Source organism: Heliangelus exortis, chromosome 5 (assembly GCF_036169615.1).
Source record: "Heliangelus exortis chromosome 5, bHelExo1.hap1, whole genome shotgun sequence".
NCBI classification, from domain to species: Eukaryota; Metazoa; Chordata; class Aves; order Apodiformes; family Trochilidae; genus Heliangelus; species Heliangelus exortis.
This window is the reverse complement of record NC_092426.1, coordinates 30,256,356-30,282,719: the sequence shown is the minus strand read 5'-3', so window position 1 is coordinate 30,282,719 and position 26,364 is coordinate 30,256,356. Positions and strand designations below refer to the sequence as shown.

General features: G+C 38.1%; 1 protein-coding gene across 12 annotated transcripts in view; it reads left to right on the top strand.

Annotated features, from left to right (window-relative positions):
• MEIS2 (Meis homeobox 2) overlaps nucleotides 1-26,364 on the top strand; it is a 174,919-nt gene that overhangs the window by 85,197 nt on the left and 63,358 nt on the right. The gene's annotated exons all lie outside the window — the stretch shown is intronic.

The window sequence follows — 26,364 nt, the reverse complement described above, 5'->3', positions numbered from 1 at the left end:
CTTCCAAAGAATTTATCCTGAGGGGCTATTTCTTCTTGCATTGCAGTTACAAGGCATTAGTTCATGCACTGCCGGTATGTCAAAACGTGTAGCTGATAACTTGGTTACATCATTAGTTATTCCTACCTCAGGTGGAAAAAAAAATAGCTGTCTTAAAGTGCTGCTCAGTGTGCATGTTCTGCAGATTCTCACCAAGGGACCTGTGGTTACCTCAGCCTGATGATTGCTCTGCATTCTTCTGATGTAGACACCAGGAGCTGTTGAAAATAATTGAGATGCTTGTCAACAGAGCGGGAGACTGGACTTCATCAAAACTGTTTTAGTCTCCAGGACTGATGACCTTTTGATCGAGTTTGTTTTAGTCAGGAATTAAGTGTCCAATCCTGTGTGGTGTGAAGGGCCTTCTTTGAGGTGCCGAGTATCCTTCTTATCCCTTGCAGTCACTCTGGCACTGAGCATCTCTGTCGAGGCACTGAGCACTTGGCAGAATAGGGCTTCAAACTGCTTTTGAAAGGAGAAACAAGGTTTCTTTCCACTTCTCTGTTTTTTTAGCAATGAATTTATATTTGAAATACAGACTTATTATAAGTGAACCTCTCTTCATCAAGAATGCAAGCTATAGAGAGAACTCATTTAGCAGATCCAAAACAAAATCACTTCATTAGCTAGAACTGGATTATAAAGGCAGGTACTTACATGCAGGGAAAATACAGGCGTATTATTTTGCTGAAAAGAAATTCCAAAAAGAGTGCAATTCCCTGACTGTCCTCTGCTATTCATATTAGTATTATAATAACAATCATAAAGCATAAGAGAAAATATAAGGTTTCTGAGTCATATGTCTAAAATATTTTTAAAAAAAAATTTTTTTTATTATTGCTGTAAACTGAGCCAGCTGATGAACAGCCTCTAGGGAGGAGACAGGATCACCTCTCTTTCCTGTTCAGCCTTGCTCCAGCAAAAAGCTAATGAAAGAAAAGAACCTAATGGGCTTGCAACTCAGGTAAAAGGTTCGGGGGAGTTCACAGGTCAATTGATTTCTAATCTTACTTTATGTTATATTTCAATCAAAAAAAAAAAAAACCAAACCAAAACCACTCCAGTGTCATAATGCAATTGTACATTTGGCAACAGCACCCTGGTTTTATACTGCCTTTGAAAAGTAAGTGTAAAACCCCTCACAGCAGAGTGCAGCAGCAAGTGTTCCAAATAATATGAAACATCCTTCTGTTTGGTTATGTGAACAAGTATGGTGATATATCAGTGTACATATGTACACATAAGTGTATTTCAAGGTGGGAATATTTAATTAACCTGCCTGTAAGCATAAACAGCAAATCTGCACTGTATATGTTATCAATTATTTTACTGAAAATTGCTCCGTTGACCATTTCTTTACTGCACTATCTCAGCATGTAGAAGGGAGAGATATTAGTTGCATCACTTTCTAGCAATGAGATTTCTGTAAGTCGTGATCTGCTGGCATGTAATAACTCGATCTGCTTCATGCAGACAAAATATATTAAAAGTATGGACGAGTGGAGTTTGTGCCCCAGGGAGAAGGCAAGATAATGCATTGAAATTGTTCAGAGGTAGTTAGATGCCTAATGGTCTAATATGTGAGCTATGTGAGGTCTGGGGTCTGGTTCTCATAAATTCTGGCTAGACTGATCCTGTAATTTCAAGCAAAGGATAAAAGCATTAACCAGAGTCATCAGTGTTCAAGGTCCATGATGCTGAATATTATTCATGTAAAGATTAAAAAAAAAAAACAAACCATGAAAACCCTCAAAACAAAACAAAAAAACAAACAAAACCCCCAAAACACTAAAAAAAAAGCTCTGGAGCACATGTGTTTGTATCTGACAATATACATATATAAAAATATGTGCTATATTCTTTGTGTCTGTGTGTGTAGATATGCAGAGAAACACGCACATAGTAAATGCACACCTTAGCAGATGTACAAGTACACAACTGTAACACACTGCTAACATCTGAATAGCCAAAAAAGGGTTTGTGGTGTTTGGTTGTTTGGGGTTTGTTTGGTTTTTTTGTTGTTGCTGTTTTGCTTTTGTTTATTGGATTTTTGGTTTTGTTTGTTTCTTTTTGTAAATCCAGTTATCAAGTTACTGCATGGAAAAACAAAATGCTAGCTCTCATGTTACTACTAGTACAGGTGAAACAAGTTTTACATCAGCAACATTTTTTCACTTTAACACTTGTGTAAAGCTTGCTTAGAATTGCAGCAAAATATTGTTAATGCAATGCTGCTACACCTGTTTTCTCACCTTATAAAGCAACTCTGAGCATATTAAGCAAGTGAGGTCACTCCAGTGGCTAAATGGGAATGCACTAGAATTGTGCATTATGAATCCTGATAAGTGCATGAATGTAGCATGATGTTGCCTTAATTCACACTTACAAGTTTGTGTCACCACACAATAATGAAGCATTTCTTGTCTCAAAAACTGTGTATTTCTAGAATTGCAGCAAAATGGCCACAGCAAATCATAAAATCTGTCCCTTACATACAACTTGCACAACACAGCATAGACAATACAAACATGCTGTAATTTATCTTTATTGTTCTTTTAATCTGTTTCTAAGTTACATTCGTCTTGTGGCTTTCTGGTATAAAATTCTGTGACTATGAGGTGAACAACTGGACCTTCCTCTGTATTTCTCTAAATCTTTGAATGGGAATGGAAAGGATCTCATGTGCATGAGCACCTCCCTACCTCCATATAGAATGAGTTCTGACCATCCCCATGGGTTCTGATCCTTTTCTTCTCTGGACTCCAAAGAGTCAGACCTTAGGATGGGAAAGATCATATGACAGCAGAGGGATTCTTTTCTCTTTCTTGGCTATATGGTTGTCTTTTCTTTCTTCCATGTACATCCTGATTTAAGAAGTTTTTGAGTTACTGTCTTTCTGGGTGTTCATGGTGCACAAGTATTTTTAGCAACTGAGCTGAATAGTTTTTGCCTTGACAAATTTTAAATTTAAACAGAGGACAGGATAGAAAAACAAATAAACAAAGGAACTTGTCACATTACCTTCAGAATTTTTCTTTCTCTGTGATACATCCTCGTTTGCTCCTTTCCTGTTCTGTAACAAAATATTCTCTTGATCAGCTCCTATAGCAACCTCCATATTCTTTGACTCCAGAGGGCTATCTGACTAGTGGGAAACATTCTTAGATGCACAAAAGATGGAAGAGGACTTAAAAGGGGCTAGAAGATGAGTACTGCATATCACAGTGCCCCTCAAAATTGAATAAGATCCATCCCTGCAGTTTTGTCATCTTTGTGCCAGATTTACAGAAAAAAGTAGTGAAACATCAGGTCCAGTGGAAAGGGAGCTGGACCTGTTCTGGTTCAGTGCAAATCCTTTCTCCATCTTGGGATTGTGGGAGAGAGAAAATGTAATGAGTTCTGTTGACACTGCTTCTTCTGAGCTGGTGTTTCCCAGAGCTTTCTGAGCAGAGTCATGCACTATTTCAAGCTCAAAATGCCACATTTGTAGGGAAAAAAATGTTGTCTCTCTGAGAGACTTACTCCAAGGCAAAATCTATACCTCTTTTTGAAAACAGTGCTACTTTTAACATTACCAAATACCTCTTTCTATATAACATTTCCACATGCTTCTTCAATTATTATTTTGAAAATTACAGATTTTTGTGAGGTCCTAATTACAGGGCAATAACACACACCTATGTCTATTTGATTGACTCATTTGGATGACTGTTCTGACAAGAGTAGAGCTTGTCTGTCAGGATTATGAAACCCAAAATCCAAAACTGCCTCTGATTTTGAGCTCCTCAACTCAAAGCTCTGATTTGCACATGCAAAGATTGTAAACACATGCAGACTGTGCACTTATATGTGTCACTGCTCGACTGTGAAAACAAGTTAGTTAGGATCACACCACCTCAAAATTAGAGGCAGATTAATGCCTCTTGGAAAAACTGCTCCTTTAAATTTCAGTAATATGTTTTATAGAGCAATTGAAAAGTATCTAGGGCTGCTTTTCAGTAATTAAATGAGTTATTAGGTGAAAAATTGGCAGACTAATGGGTAATTTCAGACACTAAAAACTCAGCTTGCATTGGCAGGATTCTGGAAGGTTTACATATTTCAGAAGATGTTCTAAAATCTTAATTGACCTTAAATCAAATACGCTTGAGAATATTAACACATTGTTTCCTTTGTGACCTTTTAAAACCTCTTAGTTTCCCAAAATGCAAGATGAAACAGAGATGCTAAGTATAAACTAACAAGCCCAGAGCTCCATGCCATTTCCAAGATCAGAGGTATTTCTGTATTGTCTTCTTTCTGTCTGCCTAATTTACTTAGAGGAGAGCAGAGACTGTGCTGCAGTGTATAAGGGGTATCACAATTCCTTTACATTCCAGTGTTTTGCCTTCTCCAGAGAATGGATCAGACAGGCAGCACACAGGGACAGCATGACCTGTGAGTACTCACAAACCAAAACACAGCTGGCAGGTCTAATTTTAGGCTCTGTAGCCTTGATCATGTCCCTTTAATGTATTGAGTGGAAAAAGAAAGGCGTTTAAAGTACAGGAAACGTCACAGAAATCCAGTTCCAAATTCCTCCTTAAATAGAGCCTCTACATTGATGTGTTTTTCCTAGGCTCTGGTTTTGTTTAATTTTTGTGTGACTTTTTTTTTTTTTTTAATGCTTCTGAAATTTGCCAGGTTGACAGCCCTGGAGACAGAAGTCCCCTCTCAACTGAAAGGTTACTGCAATGAAAAGTGGCAGTGTGTATTTCTTACAATGAGTCGCTGGGTCTGCCAGAGCCCTGACCTAAAGGGATCGCCCTTAAGCTTGGGAAGGTAGTTTAGTTTCCACACCTCATTCACAGCTTGGTCTTAGACAAATGGAGAAACAATAGGTTTTATTTTTATTTTCTTTTGAATCTAATGGGAGGAAGGTGGGGCCTCAGACCTTGACTTTTTGTAGTATAATTTTGTATGACTTTTTGTAATTTTTTTTCCAAGATGCTAAAAAAGCTGGAGATTTCCGTGCAGACGTGCAATGGAGAAATTGCTGGAATTACCAAGCTGCACTCTTAAAAGCAACATTTTTTTACCTCTCCTACAGCATTTAATATTCAAAACATTTTCCACAGCATGCAGTTTTTAACCCCCAAATGATGGGAAAGATACAGGCAAAAAGGTTGTATATTTCAATGAATGTGTCTTCATGTCTTAGAAACATTCATACACACAATTTTGAAGTAATGTCATCCCTAAAAAGCTCATTCAGTGCTTTGATACTATTAATTACAATGATTGTATAAAAAATTTATTTCAAAAACTGTCTTGGAAAACAGAACTTTTGATAGAACTATTGTTTATTGTTCCATTTGTTGTGGCTTTTCTTCCTTAGTTTTTTTTTTTTTCATGAAGTCTGAAGTCTGCTTATAATTTTTTTTTTTTTAATCTTAATCTCTCAGATAAATGCCTTGTTTTCTTGTTTTATGTTTCTTTCATCTTTCTGGAATTCCTCAAAATGTAGGTGTATGAAAAGCAGAGTAGTTAGAGTGAACTTGTAAGCATATCAACCCTGGAGAGAAATAAAATCTAAACAACCACTTTGCTGCTGGATCAACTTGTGGGTTGTAAGTAGGACAGGGTAATGCAGTAATGCAGAGCAAAATGTTCTCAAGTTTCAGACCTAGTGGGCTATACAAGCTGACACCAGCCTTCGGTTTTGTCAAACTTTGCATTCCTGTTCTAATGGCTTCTTTCCTACAATCAGATGCCACACAGATTTTCAGTATGGAAGTCAGAAAGATTTTTCCAGAAGCTGTGTTATATGCTCAAACCAGAACCCAGAAAAATGGGAGTTGAAATGCTATGTGACTTTACTCGTGTCCAGCTAGTCCAATCCACCAAAATTAAAAAATTGTTACATTTTTTATCTTGACATTTTCAGATCAGTTAGGCAATTTCAGTTGATGGTAACCTTTGAGCATCTGTTGGTTCATACAGATAGAAGACAGAGAGGCCAGAAACCTTGCAGGCTTGTGGAGTGAGTAGATAGAGAAAGCTTAGCTTTCAAACTCTCCAAGTTGGTATGAAATGCATAAAAAGGAATATTTTACTTCTGGAAAATATGTCTATATTGCTCTTTTGGTCTCCATTTTCTCATTCTCTTAGCAGAAAACATTGGTTTGTGTACAGTCCTTCTGTGGTCAGATGGAAGGAATGGAGCTTCAATTAATGCTGCTTAGTGATCTATGAAATGCAGTGCAATGGAAACAATACCTCTGAGACAAAGTATTGTGTTAGACTTTTAAAGTAACAGTATTCATCTTGCTGACAGAAAATTATCTAACTGTCAAGAAGTATCTTAACTGCTTTAACTACTTATGTTAATTGGCATTTGCTCTGCCCTGTAGAGCCAGGCTCCCATTAGATGATCATGGGTTAACAAATTCTTGTTCAGAGCCAGCCCTAGTGATCAGCTGAGGTAAAAGCAGGGAAGGTAAACAGAGAAAACTATATCAGTTTGTAAAAATTATACCACGTTAGACAGACAAGCTAAACTTTGCAGGCAGCTTAGAAGTACTATAGAGATATGAACACCAGAAAAACCATGATCTTATTTAAAGGTCCCACAAGTATCTAACCCATTACATATTTACATTACATATTTAATGAGCTCTGTTTTAATGTAATTTACTTAAATTACACTAAAGTATTTACTTAAATTACTTAAAAGCCCAGAAACTACAGAAAATACCAATCTTAGGGTTTTAAACAATTTTTTATTCTGATATACAGTGTGTACCAAGAACTGCAGAACAGCAGCAGTGTCAATGTCCTGTTCAGGACCTCTAAAAGACAGCTAATATCTCAAGAGTAATTTCAGGCAAAATAGACCAAGGGGAGGGAAAAAACCACAAAAATCAAGCAAAAACAAACAAATAAAAAAAGCCCCAAACAAACCATGGTGCACATTATTTAACAGTGTTAAATAATTCTGGAGACCTTTTCTTTGAACAGCTTTAGTGTTCCCGTTTGTGAGATGAGGGATTTGAAATTTGGCAGGTAAATGTTAGGAGTGTGCTATTACTTCCCTTATAAAAATTTAACAATTTGGCCACAGTTAAAATCTTAGCAAAAATCACAGTTCACAGATGCTTATTGAAGACTTCCCAGGCTTTGACAACTAAACCTCCAGAAATTCTGTCTTAAATACCCATACTCATGAATCCCACCCCACATTGTAATGGTGAGACTGCACTCATGCTGCAGGGGGACTTCACATTCTATTGCAAGGATGCTTCAATGTGCCTGAAACAACAGTTATCCCTTCCCTACTAATCCTTCTGAATACCCAGGACAGCCATGGTGGAGGAAGCTGCCAGTGCTAAATGTAGAGGAGACCAAAGCTGTAGAGGAGAGAAATATGTAGTTTGTGTCACACTGAGATATCATGAAGAAAAGGAGGAGGTGAAGAGAGATTAGCTCAGTAAGGAGCTGGCACTCCTCTTGGAATTAAGGAGACTCCAACCATAAAGGAACAGAGCTGGAGCACTGGGAGAAGGTGACTGAGAATTAACTGGGCTAGGATTGGACTGGAAGGAGGCAGCTGCTCCCTTGAACCTTGGGACCTTGGGACTGGAGTAGGGTAAGGGAAATTATAAGAGAAGAAGAACCAGCAGGACAGAGCTGGACACTTTGGCTTAGTGGTCATTTCACTGCAAAAGAGGATCCTCACACAGCTGAACTCTTCTGAAGACTCTTTGCAGTGACAAGCATTGGAGGCAAATGTTAAAATTAAAATGCAAGCCAGCTTTACATTACTCCCCTGTGGTCCTTATTGCTGCATAGGTGTGGGATAGGGAAGATACAGGTGGCAGCATTCTAGGAAGATCCACAGCAGTGGAGAAGAACCATTTCAGAGCAGGAAGTCTCTGCTGAGAGCCAGAGCAGTGCATCCTCCCTTGTTCTGTGGGGGGGTGCTATAGATGCCAGCATATACAGGCTGGAGCATGTTCGGTACAGATGGAGTCTTTGAAGAATTTAGCTGACAAACTCTCAAATGCCTTTATTGAACTGGTGCTAATTGAAAATTATCAAAGGTTTATAGCTTGGCCAAATGTGGGTGGTTTTTGAAAGAGGTGGCAAAAGGCACATCCCCAAGAGCAGGGCTGTCCCTTCTCCAAATGTTGGACTTGTGTTCCAAAGTGAGCTCTCCTCAATTAAATATAGCAAAAAAGCAACATACTAATATATTTCTTCACTTTCATTTTCAGAAATGGCTGAATCATTTATGCTAAGAATTTCCAAAATAATTGAGGGCAAACATTCTTCAGAGTAAACATTGATTTGGAAAGCAAAGGTTAGCAAATGGAAATTCTGTCTTATAAGAGGAATACCTGTTCTGCCTGTCATAATGAAAGGGCAGATTTTAGGAGTTCTTTCTCAGAAACTAAGAAGAGAGGGACTGGAAGTGAGTTACCGAAAATTTGCAACAGTGCTCTTGAGTCCAGAATTTTGTCTTTAATGCACACCTCATAATGAGTGAAATGCTTACATGGGTTAATTCAGTGCAGATAGTACTGGTGAATATGTATGCAGAGCTTACTTCTATGATGTTGTTGAATGTAGTGAGGCTTTGGCATTACATAGTTATAGCAAATCACCCAGTCAGGTAAAGTGAAGTTGCCTAGGGGCAACTTTAATTTGTGTACAATTTGTGTACCTAACTTCCTTAAAATATTTATAAATTTTGCACTGTAGGCTCAGCATGATTTACACTTTCAAAGTATGTCCCATTCCCTCTCTCTTCATCCTTGGATGTGTTACTAACTTCTGTTTTTTTCGTACCATACTGACCACATGCCCCTCCATGGGGGAAGTTTTTTCAAAACTTCCAATAGGCAAATACTTCCTTTGCATCCCTGTTTGCAAAAGAGCTTCATGGTATCCTTTTTTTCTTGTACCCAGACAAATCTAATCAATGCAAATTCTAACTGGCTGTATTAAAGCAGAGGTACATACTTTTGAGGCTTCTTGAGAAATATTGGTTTGTGACATACAGCTAGAACACTTACCTTTATGTCTCACCCGCCACTCTTTTTTTTTTCTTTCTTTTTCTTTTCTCTCCCTTTTTCTTTTTCTTTTTCCTCCCAGAACTTATGGCTAATAAATTTCCCTTTGGAAGGATTTAAAAGCATTTTGTATTATGATAGCTAACATGTAGGCTCCTATCACCATAGAGGGAAGTAAACTAAAGGCTACTTTCACCAAAACAGAACTTTCTTTTCTCTGGGTAGCAAGTGCTAGATTAGAGTAGGCATTAAGGTGACTGTGAATTCATATAGTTCCTTCTGCATTTCTGACCTAATTCAGGTGTCAGGGAGCAAAGGACACTTTGCAATACTGGATACCATAGGCATAAGCCAGTATTCCAGTCTGGACCACCAAAAGCGTGGCTGACATTAGCAAATGCTCAGTATGTCAATTTGACCCCATCTTAGAAGACACACAGGAGAAACCACTGAGCAGCTATGGATTTTGTATGCAACTAATTGCATAGTCCTTTAAACTGTGTCAATTGTATGCCAGAAAGTACAAGTAGGGACCTCCAGCCTTGGCTTTACCTGGAGACCAGTACATGATACAAAGGTCTTGTCTGGAGTCTAGGGAATATGTTAAGCTTTTGTACGTGGACTCCAGGAGTTCTTCCTGTTCCAGTCTGTACTGTGCTAATAGTCCTTAATCCTGATGGAAGAGTATGTGTTTATTTTGTAAAGAGGAGCTGTAATTCATTTTGATGTCTGGAGCAGAAAAAGATTTGCCCACATAGCTGTAAGTAGATTGCTAACCTTAAGAAAGGCCATGTGAGGTAACGGGAAGAAGTCTGCCTCAAATAAAGGTTCCTTACACTTGCTCGGAAAGTAGTACAGCTCAAGGTATTTTACACCAGCCTATAAGGCACTAGATTTAAATTGGTGTGCAGTGAAACATTTAAATATACTATAGCAAATGAAATATGGTCCAATAGATTTTTTATGGTCCGGCTATGCTTTTTCTTTTCAATCACTAGCCTGGGGCTAACAAGTCTGCTTTAAAATGTCTATTTTAGCTATGCTTTTATCACCTCTGTCTTTTAGGAAGTTTGCTTTCTTTTTTCATTTCTTCTCTTTGATAAAAAAGAGCTGAGATCTCTGAATGGGTTATTTATCTCTTATGTTTAATCTATTTATCTGTCAATGGACATGCTGCTTTAGAAGTGTTTTATATTACTAATTAATTTCATTTCACATACTGTACTCCATGTTAACACATTTTCTATTATACACTATAATGTGATACAGGGCCCTCCCTCAGCACCCTTACCTTAAAGCTTTAATTGCTTTCCTCTAAGCCTCAGCTCATGTTTGATTTATCTGATTCCTTTGTATAAAGATTCCCTGGTTTACAACGTGTACACAACTCATTAAGTTGGTGTTGATGTTTACCTAGCACACTTACCAACTGGTGATATAAGTCCCTTTATGAATTTATGACTGGGCAATAAAGAGAAGTGTCAGGAGCCCTGTTGTTGTCTCTGTTGGGTCACTCTCTTAGTTTATGTTTAGAAAGACAAAATGAGCACTTTCACTGACATAGTGAATTGATGGATTGATGCCTGCAGTCAAAATCTGTTACAAATTTCTAGCTATGAAGTGATTTTTTTTTTCTTTTTTGAGGGGAAAAGGTGAATAGGATGGAGAGGAAGAAAGGGGTAAAACAGCTTGAGCATGTTTGAAGGCAGCGTGGACTTCAGCTGAGATGCATTGTTGTTTACATAGAGGAAAAACTGAACCAAAATGCCAGATCCCCAAGCTATGTGAAGTTCAGAGTCTGGATCCAAGTATTGCAGCTTGAATTCTCTCTGGCTCCCAAGAACCTAAATGTAGATACCACATATTAAAATGCATGAAAATGAATGATAGTAAATAATCAATGTAGAGTGGGAAATCTGGTCCTTTGATCTGTCAGGTTTCGTCACATAACACAAGCATAAGGACATATGGTATTTTAAAGTTGCATTTGAAGAGATGCCTACGCTGACTTTTATCCTTATTTACAAATAGTCAGCAATAAAGGCTGTAATCTTGCAGATAACAGTGTGGATGTGCAGAAGTCTTCCTGCACAGAGTTCATTTTAGGATTGTGATCTGATTAATAAAGCTAGAAATCGTTTGGAAGATGCATGCACACTTTTGAATGCATTAAATGAGCCGAATATTACAGCTCTTAAGCAAAGAGTAGGTAGATGTATTTATCTCCACAGGTTTGTTTCACATCCAGAAAGCTGTATTGTTTCTGCAAAACCTCTTCATTTGCTGTTTCATTGTTACATTTACTTCCCACTCATTAAAACTCCATCGCTCTTGCCTTACGTATGGGTGACGTCTGTTGGCTTCAGTGAGAACTAATTGCACACGAGGCAAAAGGATTCAAATTAGGATTACCAATATATGACCGCGTGGAAAAGGAAGCATGAAATATTCTAATTCTTTTTAGATGCAAAGTAACTTATGAACAAAACCCATTGTGGCCGATTCTCACAAGCTTTAAGCATTGTGAAAGAAAAATTGAAATGGGCAAGGCTAATTAATTTGCTAAAATCCATTGTTAATGCAGTGTTTTCAGTTCTCCTGAATGCTGCTCTCATGACATTTGGTGTCTTTCTAAGAACCATCCCAGCTGCAAACACTATTTTTTTCTTTCCTCTGAAATCTCAACTTCCATTTAAAGAAGTAAATTCCTGGACCTCATGATGAAATAGAAAGTTTGGAAGGCAGACTTACGTGCTCCTTAGACATTAAAGGCTACTAAAAATCAGCCTGGATTCTTTTTTAAGTGCTTGTCTAACGCTTCACAATTTTTAACTTTTCTTGAACTCTGGCGTTGGATTGGTTTGAATGTGGGGTGGGGTAAGAGGGAGAGGGCCTTTTGGCTTTCCAATATTTGGGATTAGCAAGGAATGAGTGGCTGCATAGCTATCCTAAAGCCTTTTTAAAAGCTCCTTCACATCTACTGGAAGAGAGAGTATCAGTTGGAAAACTGTTGCTGTATCAAATAGGGATCAAAAGATGTAACACAAGCTACAAGCTCTCTTGACTGACTCTGGCAGGACTTGTGCCATTGTGGGGCCACTGAAAAGCACTCCTTCAAAACCCTGTGCAAAGAAGCTGAGCCTCTCGGGACCTGGTCCCCTGAGCACCCCTTCCCAGCAGCAGCGTTTGCTGCTCCGAAGGGCTCCGTCGCCTTGGGCTGCCCCGAGCGCTGCTCCTCCTTGGGCGAGCTCGCAGGATCGGGCCCTTGGATGATACATGTAGGACTCTGGAAGCCCAGCTTTTACTGCTCATATGTTTGGCAGGCAGATTTGATAATCAGTGCTGTTCTAGAACCTTACACCATCTCAGTGAATATAAATTGATGGTGTAAAGCAAATGGGCAACTGGCGGGAAGCCAAACACGGAGGGGAGAGAAGACGGTTTATTGTTGAGGGGGCAGCCCGGTGTTCTACAGCAGAGCTTTCTGTTCACAACAGCTCTGCAGAGCTGCTGAGTTCGAGTGTGGCCTCTGAAGTGTATGAAATAATAACAGTTTTATTTCTCCTGACACAAGCACGGAAGCTGTTTGCTGCCACCTCAGAACTGTTACCCTGCAATGCAAAAGTACCAACAAGGCAGGCTGGATGCAATGTTATTATAAACAGTGCCGCAGTAAACTTCAGGAAAAGCCCATTATACGGTGATAGCCTGTTTGTCAGGAGAAAAGTTCACTAATGTATATGGAAGCAGAGCTCCTCATTCGCTGATACATCTGCGTCTATTGCACTTTTACCTTTATTTACTGTGCAGGTGCTGCTGAGAACAACCTTGGAAAACACAAAAATGCAGGAGGCCTCGTACTCAGCTAGTTTAAATTAGCAGAGAAATGGTGTCAATTCAAGGCAGTTGATGTTATGGTCCATTGTCTATTATTGTTTTTTAATATTTTAGGATTTGGGGGGTATGGAAGGAAGCGTGTTTTCTCTCTGGTTGCTGCTTTATTACTGTATACCACTCAATGAAAGGTGCATTTGAAAAAAAGCAATGAATGAATGATGGCAGGAAAATATGAACATATGTACATGATAGAACTAAATTCTATCTTAACTCTAATTTGTGATCATATGCAATGAATTACAGCGATATGAGCTGAGAATATCAATGAGGCCCTGGGGAGTTTGACACCCATTTCTTATTTTGTTTTGATGAGATTAGTACCCCTAAACATAAAACTTGTTCAAAAAATCAGCCAGTGTCCTAATTTGTTCCATTTGCTAAATTATTTCAGGAATTATTTTATGTTCACAGACATACAAGCACTACCTTATGTAGTAGGAACAAAATATCATCATTCATTCATCATTCATAGATCTTAAATTACTTCCTTACAAAGCTGGAGGATTTTGTCTACCCTTTCTGTGCTCCTAAAAGTCCAATTGCTGATTGAGGTGTCTTTTCTTGAAGCAGAAACTGACTGCTATTTTCTGTTAGCTCATCTCAGTTGTCAGCTGAACATTTTTCTTCACATATGAGTTTGGGTCAGTCATTAGGTGTCTTTTTTTCTCCGTGCCAAAACAGCTTCTGTTTTTCTTTCTTGTTTTTTTTTTCCTAGGGACCGATGCAGTAAGATTTTCATTGATTGTATTCCCTAGCATTCATGAAACAATATGAGCTCCCTGTCTGGAAAGTACTCTAAATACACAAAAATATTGTTTTAAGTTATTGTAGTTCATCTTTATAATTGGGAAGTTGCTCAAGCTAACAGATGAAAATGACACGTCTTTTTTAATGCTATAGAGCACTCTGAAACTTTTCTTCTGAATTCCAACAGAATCTGAAAATTTTAGATCCTGCAAAGGAGATCTGCCAACTTCACCATGCACTATCAAAAAAATGGAATAAAAGAAGGAATCAAGCTTGGCTGCTTCTTTTTAAATTAATAAAAAATAAGCCAACTTGTTGGCATTTTTGTGAGGAAATCGTTGTTTTTAAAAAGCAGGTATGTTATGCAAATCAAGTGATTTACTGAGACTGGTTCTTACTTCCAGTCATAAGATGAGCCAACTCAACTGTGGCTAGTAAGCCAAGAAAACAGTATGTAGATTAAGATTACTCAAAACTTTTGTTCCTGCATTATTTAAAAGAGATGCAAATTGTGCCATTTTAGTATTGCTTATGAGTAAAGGCCCAAATCCTGCTTCATCACCCCCATTTAAATACAGGACCAAAAAAAACCCGAAACAATAGAATTATAAAATAAAATAGGTATCCATATTTGACTGCATAGCCTCTTCTTACCATGTTACAAAGTCTGTGATAGCTTTTGGTGATTACATTTGGGACGACTGCCCTCCTATCCTGTCAGCTTTGCAGATCCAGTTGATGCATGTTCATCAAAAATGTTGAAAAGATAGGCCTTTTAAGGCAGAAAACTTAATTTTATAAGTACAAAACTATTTCTGTGGAGAATGGATTGAGGTAGAAGGCCCTGCTGTAAGGCATTTGTCTGCAGTTCACAGAAAAGGATATTTTTAACCTTGCTCCAGGTAAAAAGAGAGAAGATGATTATTTCTTGAAAATCTAGGTAGACTTGAGATTTCTGGGATCCTCTTGGTCGTAGATACATTTAGAGTCATGCATAAGGGTGGTTGTGAAGATTCACCTGTTCTTTGTTATGGAACTCACACATCCATTTCCAAAACTGGAGCGTGGGTAGGAATATAATATGAATTTACCTGTTTCCTATAGAGTTTCTTATCCTATACCCACCTCCAGACTATCTGAGAGCCCACTGGAGGGTGCTTCCTCTTTGGAACAAAAAATAAACCTTCTCCTCTTCAGCTGTTTCTCTTTGCTTGGTTTCAGGGAATTAATCATTGTATAGTTGTCATTTATTCTGAAAATTACAGGATAATCCCAGTTTTTGAACACCATGTCTGAATCTCAGTCTCCACTTGGGAAGGACACATGGTGTGAGAGACAGCTGCTAAAAACTGTGCAGCTATTACAGTGTGTCAGTTTATAAGCCGTGAAGTGGATGTACCAGCTCGCAGATTGTTGGTAGGAGTGTGGTACTTTGTTATAAATATATTTTATTGATTTTAAGGAGATTTTATTAAAAGGCTACCCAAAAGAAACAGGCAGTAAAAGATGGAGTAAATTACTAGGCTTTCATTTTAGGTTGCCTAATCTCTTAAGGGCTTATGGGGGCTCCACAAGCTCCCAAAACACTGGCACAGGTTAGTCATGCTCAGCAGTGGTGCTTGGTTGTGCACTGGATGCTCAGCAAGATGGCAGGCTCAGGGCAGAGGTTCTAATACATGTGGAAGGATCAAGAAGCTCCATTAAGATCAGACTTTTAACATATTTCGGTGACTAAAAATGCAGATAAACACTTTGTCAAATTTTAAAGGTAACTAAATCTATTGCATGCCTAGCTCCCAACAAAATCAGGTGTATTAATCACCTGCCTCATGTTCTGTTGGGCCAAACCTACCTGCATGTGTAGGTACCTAAATGTTTCTGTGGTGGCACTGGATATTTCTTTCTTCTTTTCAGATTAGCAGCAGCTCAGGGCACTTACCATGTAGCAAACCAGTACATCCTTCTGAGGAAAACACTTTGGATCAGGGCCTTCTAATGTGTAAACATTATACATTCTTTTAACATTTTCCAAGTAAATATTTTTAAAATGTTACAGATCTATGGCAGATGTTGCTATCTCCTTTTTTATAAGCACTTATGTACTGGGTTGTGTGTGTGTATGTGTGTTTTCATGCTTTTGCCTTTTTAAGACTGTGGAAACAGGCACGTTGTGCTCAGTGATAGGCAGAACATCAATGTGTAGAATATATTGTAACACCTAAGACTATGGGCAAGTTGTGGAGATAAAATGAAAAATGGGAAAAACATATGAAGAGCCAGACAATTAAGTTTATGAACTACCCACATTTATTATCAGACACCTCCTTGCTAAATCTTGGAGTTTATTTATAAATTCATTTAAACTGTACAGAGAAACTCTGAAACCGACCAGAGATGCCTGCGTGGCCGTCAGACCTTGGTGTGATTTGATAACCTTTCTTTCCCTGGCATTCCCACTCCAGCCAGCTACCAGTCTCTCCAGTCCTGGGGCTTTCTGGCACCCAAACCTCCTGCTCTAAACCCCTTGATGGCTCTCCAGCCATGCTTTACTAATGACCTCCCCCAGATTCAATTTCCTTCTCCCTGAGCTTGAGCTATCCCCCTTAGGCTGAACTAAATCTGTTTCCAAAATACACCCTATGTCCTGCTGCAGTTGCATCCCCCTTTTTCCCGAACCCAAAAATACCTTGCAGAGTACTCCCTTTTCTATGCTTTTGCCCTCTCTCCCCACATACCTGAGTTGCTAAATCAGAATTACAGAATCGTTTTGGTTGGAAAAGACCTTTGAGATCATAAAGTCCAACCATTAACTTAGCACACTGCCAAATCCACCACTCTTAGCCAGCTCTTCAGAAGCTGATTAAATTCAAATGTAATCTTAATCATTGCGCATCAAATGAGAGGCAAAGTCACTAATAAATGCTTTCAAATCAGACATAATGCTTCCTCAGAGACCTCCATTCTTTTTAGACCCATGCTCTACTGCCCCTGTCCAAGAAGATAATTTCCAGTCAGAGCCCTTTGCCCCACTTTTCCCAAACCTGAAAACCTCATCCTCTCTGCTCTAAACCTCGTAAGATATTTCAATATTGGCTATTAATGGTCCCTCCTTACTACCTGTTAAAAACTGGCCAAATTCAGCTCTTAACACCTCAAATAGACAAGGCCCCAGGTCTTGCTTCTGTCAGGAGTTTCAAAATCCTGTACACAGGTTGTTATTGTAGAAATAAGCAACTTGTGTAGGACCCAGAGGCAGAAAAGCAGACTCTGTAGAAAGGAGATAGTTATAGTCTTCTCTGCTGGCCTCACTGGAACAACAGCAAAACAGCATCAATGGATACTTCGGAAGGTGAATATCCTTTGAAGAGCTGTACTGCACTTTCCCCTTGCAGTGTTTTCCTTTGGAAATGTTTATAAAACTATGTAGATTTGTGGCTTAGAGTTAATGTTTGAGGTTTTGAGTTCAGGCTCACTGTGAGACTTAGCCTGAACCACAGCAGTTTCACCTAGTTGCCACATGAAAGCATCAATTGCAGCCCTGCACCCAAAAGTCTTACAACGTTTGCCAAAACTCGAATGAACCCTTCAACAAACCTGGCCTTGACTATGAATGGTTCAGGGTTTCGTTATTAACGTGGTGTCTTTGTGTTACAAAACTTGTTGCAGCCACTGTATTTGCTTTGCGAATTCAGAATATATACGTACGTAACCAGCTAAGGACAAATTAAGCTAAGGATATTAAAAATTAAAATATAATCCCTCATTTTGTGATGACTAGTTTTCTTTCCTTTTAGTAGGTCATGAATATTTTCTGGCAAGATATGTCACTAGCTTATAACTTCATTAAGCTGCAGACCATACCTTACCCTTTCACTAGATCCCTGAAAAGAACTTTTGTGTGTGCCAAACAGATATCCACTTGGTCTGTGGCTCTTGAAAGGTAAATTGCCAAGTTCCAGCAAGCAAATTAAGAGGTGCAATGAGAGCTAGCTGGTGCATTCTATCAAATCCTGCTACTGAATGTGTTGAAAAGCTTGCCCAGAGCCATGGCCTCACATATTTATGGTATGAATGGGAGACTCTTGGAGCTATGTATTGCCATAGTTCCCATTTCTTTTGTAATAAACTAGCTCAGCAGATGTAGCTTAGGTAAAAAGGAAATTCAGAGTCTCTTACTTAGAGAATAACCAAAACAAAGTTCTCTCTCTGGTCCTCTGTTTATGAGCCAGACTCCGAGCCAAACCTTACTTGTACTGATTAGTGTTTTATTCTCTGTGTTATCCAAGGAAAAGCAAAGGGTTCTCACACAGAAGAAAGTACTGCTCAATAGCACTCTGCAACTATTACTGCTGGGATGCTGCACCAGCTATGGTAATAAAAATAATCTAATTTTTAATTTCTATCACAGATTAAACTATAGCGTTAGTTTTCCAAGTCAGTTGCCTCATTCTCTTGGCTTTTGAGTTGTGATGCTGAAGAAATCAGTTCTGGGTAGCTTAGCTTTTCCTTAAGTACCTAATTGTACCTAATTCACATCAAATGAAGAGCAGATTTTCATCTCCATACTTACAACTTGACTTGTGTCTATAATTTACAGGCTTCAGAGTATTTAGCAGGACATTTATGATAAGATTGGCCCTGTCTACCCCACCTGTGTATTAAAGAAATTCAGGATGCACTGTTGGACTTATTTTAATTTTTATTAACCTTATGGGTTCACAATGGCTCTGAAATAGAGCAAAAACAAAGATGAGCCCGAGATCCATGAAGTGTAGAAGAAACTAAAGAATCCTGAATTCAGCCCATAAAGAGCTTGTTAAACTATGATCCAGCCAGGTGATGGTGACAGAGATGATAAATGTTTTTGTGCCTGTTGGTACGTTCACTCAATGTATTATGCCAGTGAGTTTCAGAAAATATAATTACATCTTTCTACACCATTTTTTTCACAATTTACACAACAGCCTCTGCTTCTCAAGAAAATAATGACTTTCTATATTAATCAGTAAAGGCTAACAAATTTACAATCCAACATGCACTGAAGTCTGCAGAGACCTTCTATTTCCTTTGTGGGGTAGTAGGTTGGCCCTTTAGCATACCTTTCATGCCTAACAGTGCATGAACCTTTTGTATTTCTAGCTTTATCTGATATTGTTGCCTAACTCAATTACATATAAAAGTAAAAAGAGTCTGCTCACTAGTCAGCTTAACCCACCACTTGTTGTTACTTGTTTATGAGATATTTTTCTACTTAATAGTCTTTAATCTGAAATTATATCAAATGCTGTAATAAAAATGAAAGAGATAATATCTATGGCATTTCCATTCCTCTGCTCTGGTGTTAACATTATTTAACAACACCAGCAAGTTAATTAAGGAAGACTGTTGCTGTCATAAATCCATGTTGCCTTCCTTATTAAATTAGGCTTTTCAGTGTATTGCTGAAGTTCAGGACACTGTTTTGGACATTCAGCAATGGATACTTCACTAAAGAGTACACAATATGTCACATACTCTTTTACAGGATGCAGAAGTATTCAACACTTATTCTTCTGGAATTTCACAGAATCACAGAATGTCAGGGGCTGGAAGGGAGCTCTAAATACATCAAGTCCAACCCCCCTGCCAAAGCAGGATGAAAACTAGAGCAGGGCACTCAGAAACACATCTAGATGGGTCTTCAAAGTCTCCAGAGAAGAAGACTCCACAAATCTGATTAACTTTGAATCTTCTTTTCCTTTGAAATCATTAAGAAAATATTTCTGTTTCTTGAGTATTTATGGTAACTAATCTATTCTAAGCCATGTTTGTTCTCCTCTGCATGTTATATAGTCCCTTTTCTGTGTTTCCTTGAATCATTGGTTTATGGAATTCTCTGTCTCATCTAACAGAAGTCAGCTACTGCATTAATATACTGGTTCTGTGTCCAGTATCATTCACAGTGGATGTGGCTATTTTTTTTCTCTATCCATTTTAAACCCTGTCTATAAAGAAAAAAAAAAAAGAAAAAAAGTGAAACTGAGCTTTATCTTTATGATTTTGTGAACCTTGTATTCTTTCATGATGGATTTGTATACTATTTTCTGTAAAATTTTGGTTTAGGGCAATCAAAAAGAACCAGCTCCAGTAGGTCAGATAAAGGTTTAAATTCCATTAAGTCATCCCTGTAGGAACTGATTCCCTGGGGTACTGTAAGGCAGGGCACTGGGATTGTTTGGGACCAGATTTCTGGAAAACCTTATGTGGCCCTGATCTTTTCAAACACACAATCTGAGGTTCTTCAGTTTATCCAATCTTCAAAAAAAGAGTTAGTCAGTGAGATGGCTGAATCTTCAAAGGCAGCTATAACTGTACTGTGTGGGTACCAAGGTTTAGTATTTAATGTTAGTTCCATTCCTAAACATGTCCATATGACTCACAAATTCCTACTCCAAATTGGAAAGGCTAAGTAAAAATATCTGATATGAAATGATCATCTGCCTCAATGGCCAATAACCTAGGTGAGCCTGAAAAAGCATTGTGGAGGTGAATATATGCAGAATTTGAGAACTGTCACATGCTTGGATCTGATATTCACAACAATCAATTTCTTGCAGTACCTTAATGCAAAACCAGTGACTGTATAGGGGCAAGAATGTGTATTTGCCTCCAAATTGTGTTGTCAGGGATGATTTTTAGCATAAGTAAATATTTTTAAAAGCCTTCCAGCAGGTAAATGTTCACATTTTGGAGAAGAAAAATCCAGGGCTCACCAGGCAGATCCGTTCTGTTACACCATTAAAAGGAACCCTGCTCTGCATCTTGGTGTTCATAAAAGAGACGCTATTTTTAGTAGTGCTGATTATTTCATTGGCTTGCATCAAGTAAGGTGTTCTCATCCCCTATCTTTGCTCTAGCTCTCTTCTTGCTAGAGGCCAGCAAAGCAGACCTTGATGAGACACTTCACTCTAAATAGGAGAGAGAACTATTTAGAAGCATTATTTCTGTCTTCTGGCTTAATCCTGTTCATCATTTTAGGACATTCTCAGCATGATTTTTACTTTAGCATTTAGAGTAAATTTTTTTGCTTTTATTTCTTCTGAGACTACTTTACCATACTGATTGGTTCCTGGTTTGAAAGACTTTCTCTGTGTTGGCATCATTACAGATTGTGGTCTTCAACTAGTGTCTTTAATTTTAGTCCCTGCTCGGGTGCATCGATTTAGTCTATAGATGCATTCCATGTTTCTTTTTCAGTCTTTTTCTTCAGTAGTTGTAAAATATTACAGAAAATTCTTCAATATTTTTCTGCAATACAGATTTTGTATTTCAAAAGATTAAAGTAACATTTCCGTATGTTTACTCAAAGGTTAAGTTTCTTAAATTAGGCTCCAAATCAAATTCTAAAGAAAATAATGGCAAAACTCTCACTTACTCAATGGGAATAGGATTTTATATCCAACCATCTAGGAGATATCATATAATATCTAGGAGAAGAAAATCACTGTAATACTGTTTGGTTTTATTACTATACACTGTACTTTATGCCTGGAGACTGACCTGAACACCATCTTTTCAGTATCACCGCTCCTCTCTTCAGTACTTTCTCATTACCTAAAATGCATCATTGAAGTACTTTCTATCAATTCATCTTTTCCACACCTACCAAATTTACCTCTTTTTAATCTATGGAGAAAATTTAAGTCTAACCATGAATGTCTCATCTGTAATTCATGCTGTCACACACAGCAGCAACAGAACTATTTCCAGTTATCTCAGCTAACTTTATAGTCCTCTGAGTAACAATCTAGATATTTTCCTATAGAGTACTAATTGCTACTTTTTTTTTTTTTTTTGGTGTTTTGTTGGGGTTTTTTGTTTGTTTAGTTTTCAGCTAGTTGTTAGCCATGAAGTGTACCAGTAAATTTCCTACCATTTCTGTCACATATCTGTCCATTCCTAATTTTTTCCCCGAGTTTCTTTTTTTTCCCATTCCTATATCAAACAATGCCATTATTTATTGTACTTTCAGGGAATTTACTAAGTGAAAATTATTAATTTAAAGACCAGAGTGAAAGGGTCTGTTTATTCTTACATGTCAAAACCCTGAAATGTTTGATAGCTTTGCTTGAAATTGAGACAATAGTAATATATTAGCATTTTGACCAAAAGCCCCAGTTCTTCCCAGAAAATGAAACCAAATTGTATTCGATGAGTGATAATGCTCATTGTCAGCCTTCATGTCTGTATGTATAGTCATAATTTTCAAAATCTTTGTACAGGTCAGTCATCATTCTTTTAATTCATGAGAAGGAAAATGTTGTCTGGGAAAATTTTATTCAAAAGATTACTGAATGTTTTTCTTCTTACAGCACAGGCTAATATAGTTTTCCATCATTCTTCTGTTTCAGATGCAACGGGATTATTTTGTACCACAATACTGCATGTTATTACTTTATTAATCATCCTTTTTTCCTTCCTCAGAACATCTATTTTTTTCCTGTAAATGCGCTTCACAGGCTCTCATTCTGCAATCCACACAGCTGGTCATCTTTCTTTTTTGTTGTGTCTAAAAGCAGCCATATGTCATCAGCAACCCTCTCATGTATATTGAACTTCCTTAGCACATCAGCTTGTCTCTTTGAATGTGTTACCTGATGTCTTTAAAGTGGCAAAACACAGAAAAGTGGGTCCTCCTGGTCCTTTGTTCATCGGACCAGCAAGAGTCAGAAATACTGTAGAGGTGGTGTGTTTAGGCCTTTGGGACACATCTATTCTAGGTTTGCTTTTTAGTTTCTCCTTGCTTCAGCTCAACTAGCAGAATATGGCTCTAATCAGCTCTACACTATCCAGTAGTAGCTATCAGTATCCTATATCCATAGGGAAGCCCCAGGGCTTCTGAGCACTGGTGTGTTCGATGTTAGATCATCCGCAACAGCTCTGGTTCTCCAGCTCTGTCTGCCCAGGTGCTTCATTTACTGCTCACCATTTGTAATATGAGAGGTCTTCTCTAGGAATTGAGAGGCATAACAACAGTCTTTCTGCTCAAAATGTTAGCATTGGTGCTTGAGAAGTATTAAAACATGTCTGTCGGGACAGAGAAGGATATTTGTTCTTAGAGAGGTAAGCTTTAATGAAAGTTTGAAAAGCTTTGAGCTTGGGGCATACCTTTAAAAAAGTAATCTTGTTAGTAATCTTGGGTCTGCAGTTCTGTATGTGAAAGCTCTCTCTTCTCCTTTGCCATTTTGGATGGTACTCTGTAGCTAAGAGATTGTTAAGGTTGTGATGCCATAGGTGATATGTTAGGTATCTAGGACCAGGATTTAAATGGAGCCCCTACCAATTCATAAGCTGTCAGGGAAATATGCTCGTGGCACTCTCTGTTGCTGTCAAATTTTGAAATTCCTGGAGCGTAAGAGGTTTCTCTTCTTCCTAAAGAAGTTGAAGTCATCACATAGAATCAGAAGTGCATCTGTTTTGGATCTCAGCCCCCTGTCTGAAGCACGGCCTTATCATCTCTAGATAGACAGAGAACTGGGTGTTTTGTGCCACTGCTATTTGACCGTCCAGTAGCTCTGAAGAGTTCATAAGATACCATGGTTACCTTGGCAATAAAGTGATGAGATATGCTCAGTAGAATGGGAATTTTTAGAGGTGGTGAGATTTTCAAAGCTCTTTCCATTTTTATTAGTGTTAACTCATTTGTTACTGAAATTCATTTTTAAACAGACACTTAAGGAATGCTTTTAATAGGCTGAGAAAAGTTAAAGGATGTCAGTGTATTCTTTAACCCTGCCATTTGTAACCATTCACAGCCTTTTGTACTCATTATGCTTTTCAAGGGCAAATGATTTAGATTCTTTCACCTCCCAATCAGAAAATCTATTCTATGTGTTCCTTCCTCTGAATTCAACTTTCCAAATAAGAAAATAAACTAATCTTATATGAGATTTTATATTCTGTACTTCAGCCTGAGAGAAATTATTACTTACATACACAAACTCCAAAATCTAAAACCAGATCCACCTATGTTGGATATCTATGCCCCTTAAACACCACTGTTATTTAATTTACCGGAAGCAAATCAACAGCATTTGTATAGAAAAAAATACTTTACAATCACACGGGACAACGCTGAAGAGCCATCATTTAACAGCTTAAAAATTTGCCTTCACATCTGTGATGTATTTGGCAGGGTTTTTTTTCATGAAATCATGGTCCTTAGAATGGTGAGAGAAAAAGAAGCTCTGTAGTACCCTTCTCCAGTACAGACCTGGGCATTTAAGGCTTCAGTGGCACTAACCTGCAAGTGATTTTGAACACAGGCAAAGCTGGGACCTGTGCCTTTAATTCATCTCGGCTACTTGCATGCTGATGAAGTGATCTATCATCATTGCTCCCATACTAGAGTATGAATTCCTAGCAGAAAGTTTAGCCACTGCAGGGGTGACTGGACTAGTATCGCCTGGCATCCAGCAGTGTACAGACTAAACTATAGTTTTTAGTGAGAGAATATGGAAACTGACAACAAATTATTACTTGTGGTCTTTTTCCAGTTTTCAAGTGCAAACATACCGAAGTTTATTTTAAATCTGAGCCAGTCAGACATTTAGCAATATAGATCAAAGAAGAAACGAAGGCCTCCCATGCTTATTATTTCAATATGATGTCTGTTCTAATAAAGTGTAAGAATGCCTGTGATGGACTAACTAGTAGGAATTTTCTGGTTCTGTAGTTTAGCCTTAAATATATACATATATTTGTAAATTAATCAGAAACATATTGTCGTGGTTTCAGTTCCTTGGAAAGCTGATTGTTTTCAATCCTTTCTTTAATCTTAGAAATATGGTGGCAGTCTGCCAGCACACTTTCAGATAAACAGTCCACTTCACATTTAAAAGCCGTAGAATCACTGATGTTGAAGGAGTGAAAAAAATCAACAGAAACAACACCAGTTCTTTCTCTCTCTCTCTCCCCCCCCAAATGTAGAACATTATTTAAATAACTTCGAGTTGTTGTGCTATTGTCCTTCACTCTTAATTATAAATAATAAAAGCCATCTGTGCAAGGTGAATTTTGATAAGATCTCGGCTTTTAAGTGTTTGTTGATCTTGTGTATACCAATTTTCAAATGTCTTAATAGCTCCAGGATGGCTATCACACTGAGTAGGCTCACTGATTTCCATCACGCTCTGTGCTGTTGAATGCAATTTGCTTTATGTGTGGTTATATTTCGACTGAAATTTTGAAAACATACTATTCCTTGCAGTACAATAAGTATTTAACTGGATGGAACTGTTTCCATTTGGAGGAGGTGTGGTTTTTTTCATAACACCAGCTCCTCGCAGTTTGGGATTAAAGACAATTAAAGTGAGGAGTTGTTTTACATGAATTGCATCCTGGACGGCTTTGCTGTGGCTGCTTTCCAGTGCCAGGATTTTCTACAGTCTTGTTTTACCCATTTTGGGGGGCCCAGGTTGAGGATAAAGAACCCTCCCCCCCGAACCAGACAGGGAACACTCAGAAGGGATTCTTTCTAAACCTGGAAATGGAAGACAGGATTTCTTTTCTTTCAACCTGTGTTTTCAGTCAATTAAAATTTGTACTCCAGGCTTTTCAGTTTGAAGCCACCCCTGTGTCTGTGATGAGCAATCCTTCTTGTTTGTGCAGTCATTCATTATCTCCATTACCAAGAGGAGAATAGAGGACAATTACATTGTTTGGACGAATCAGAGTGTTAGGAGGAGTATTTATCATGGTGGCAGAGTGCAGCACCTGACAGCCCACGATTGATGGCCAGGAATGAGTGTGAGTGGCCAAAGCAGCCTCATATGATGCAAATTACTGACTGTGGATTCCAATTTATCCTGTTCATTTTTCTTGCCTTTGCTGAAGACTATTAGTGGTTTTTGAAGCAGTGAAGGGGTCATTACTAATGTGGGCTAGAAGCAGGAGGGGGAAGGAGGGGAAAAGCCTTCTGTAATTACACAGCCTTCAAGAAAAGGCTTTGGGCCCAGCCAAAAAAGTGTCAACACTTAGCAATCAGAAAAATTTATTTTCATTTTATCCTTAACCCATATTAACTCAACATTATCATCTTTCTTTGTTAATATTTGCAGAATATTAAAAGCTTGACTTCTATATTAATACAGATCTCTTTAACCCTTTTTTGCTGTGAAGTGATGCTGCTTTGCTAAATGTCAATTTGTCAATGGCACTAAAGAGTCCCTGCTTTTAAAAGTGCAAATAATGGAAAATTAAATATTCAGCCTTCTTAAAAAACTAATTCCAGATGACTGATTATTTGTGTCTTTTGCAGAATAGTAGGTAGGGCATTGGAAACATCTGAGAAAAAAAATTATTAAAGTAGAGGTATGAGAGGTTTCTGTGTTGAAATGTACAGGAGGAAATCAGTTTGATTTGGGATATTTAGGTGTTGTGATATTTAAGCAGCATCAAAAACCTTGGAAGTTTCATTTTGCTGTATAATGAATGACATGCATTTAAAACATATGCATATTTAATTTAATGCCTATTCAAACCCTACTTAGGCAGCTCTCTGGGGGTTATATGCGAATTAATGATCTCCAAAAGTCTCTCCTGCCTATCACAATTGAGCATATTGATTATGTGCATAGTAGGTGTACAG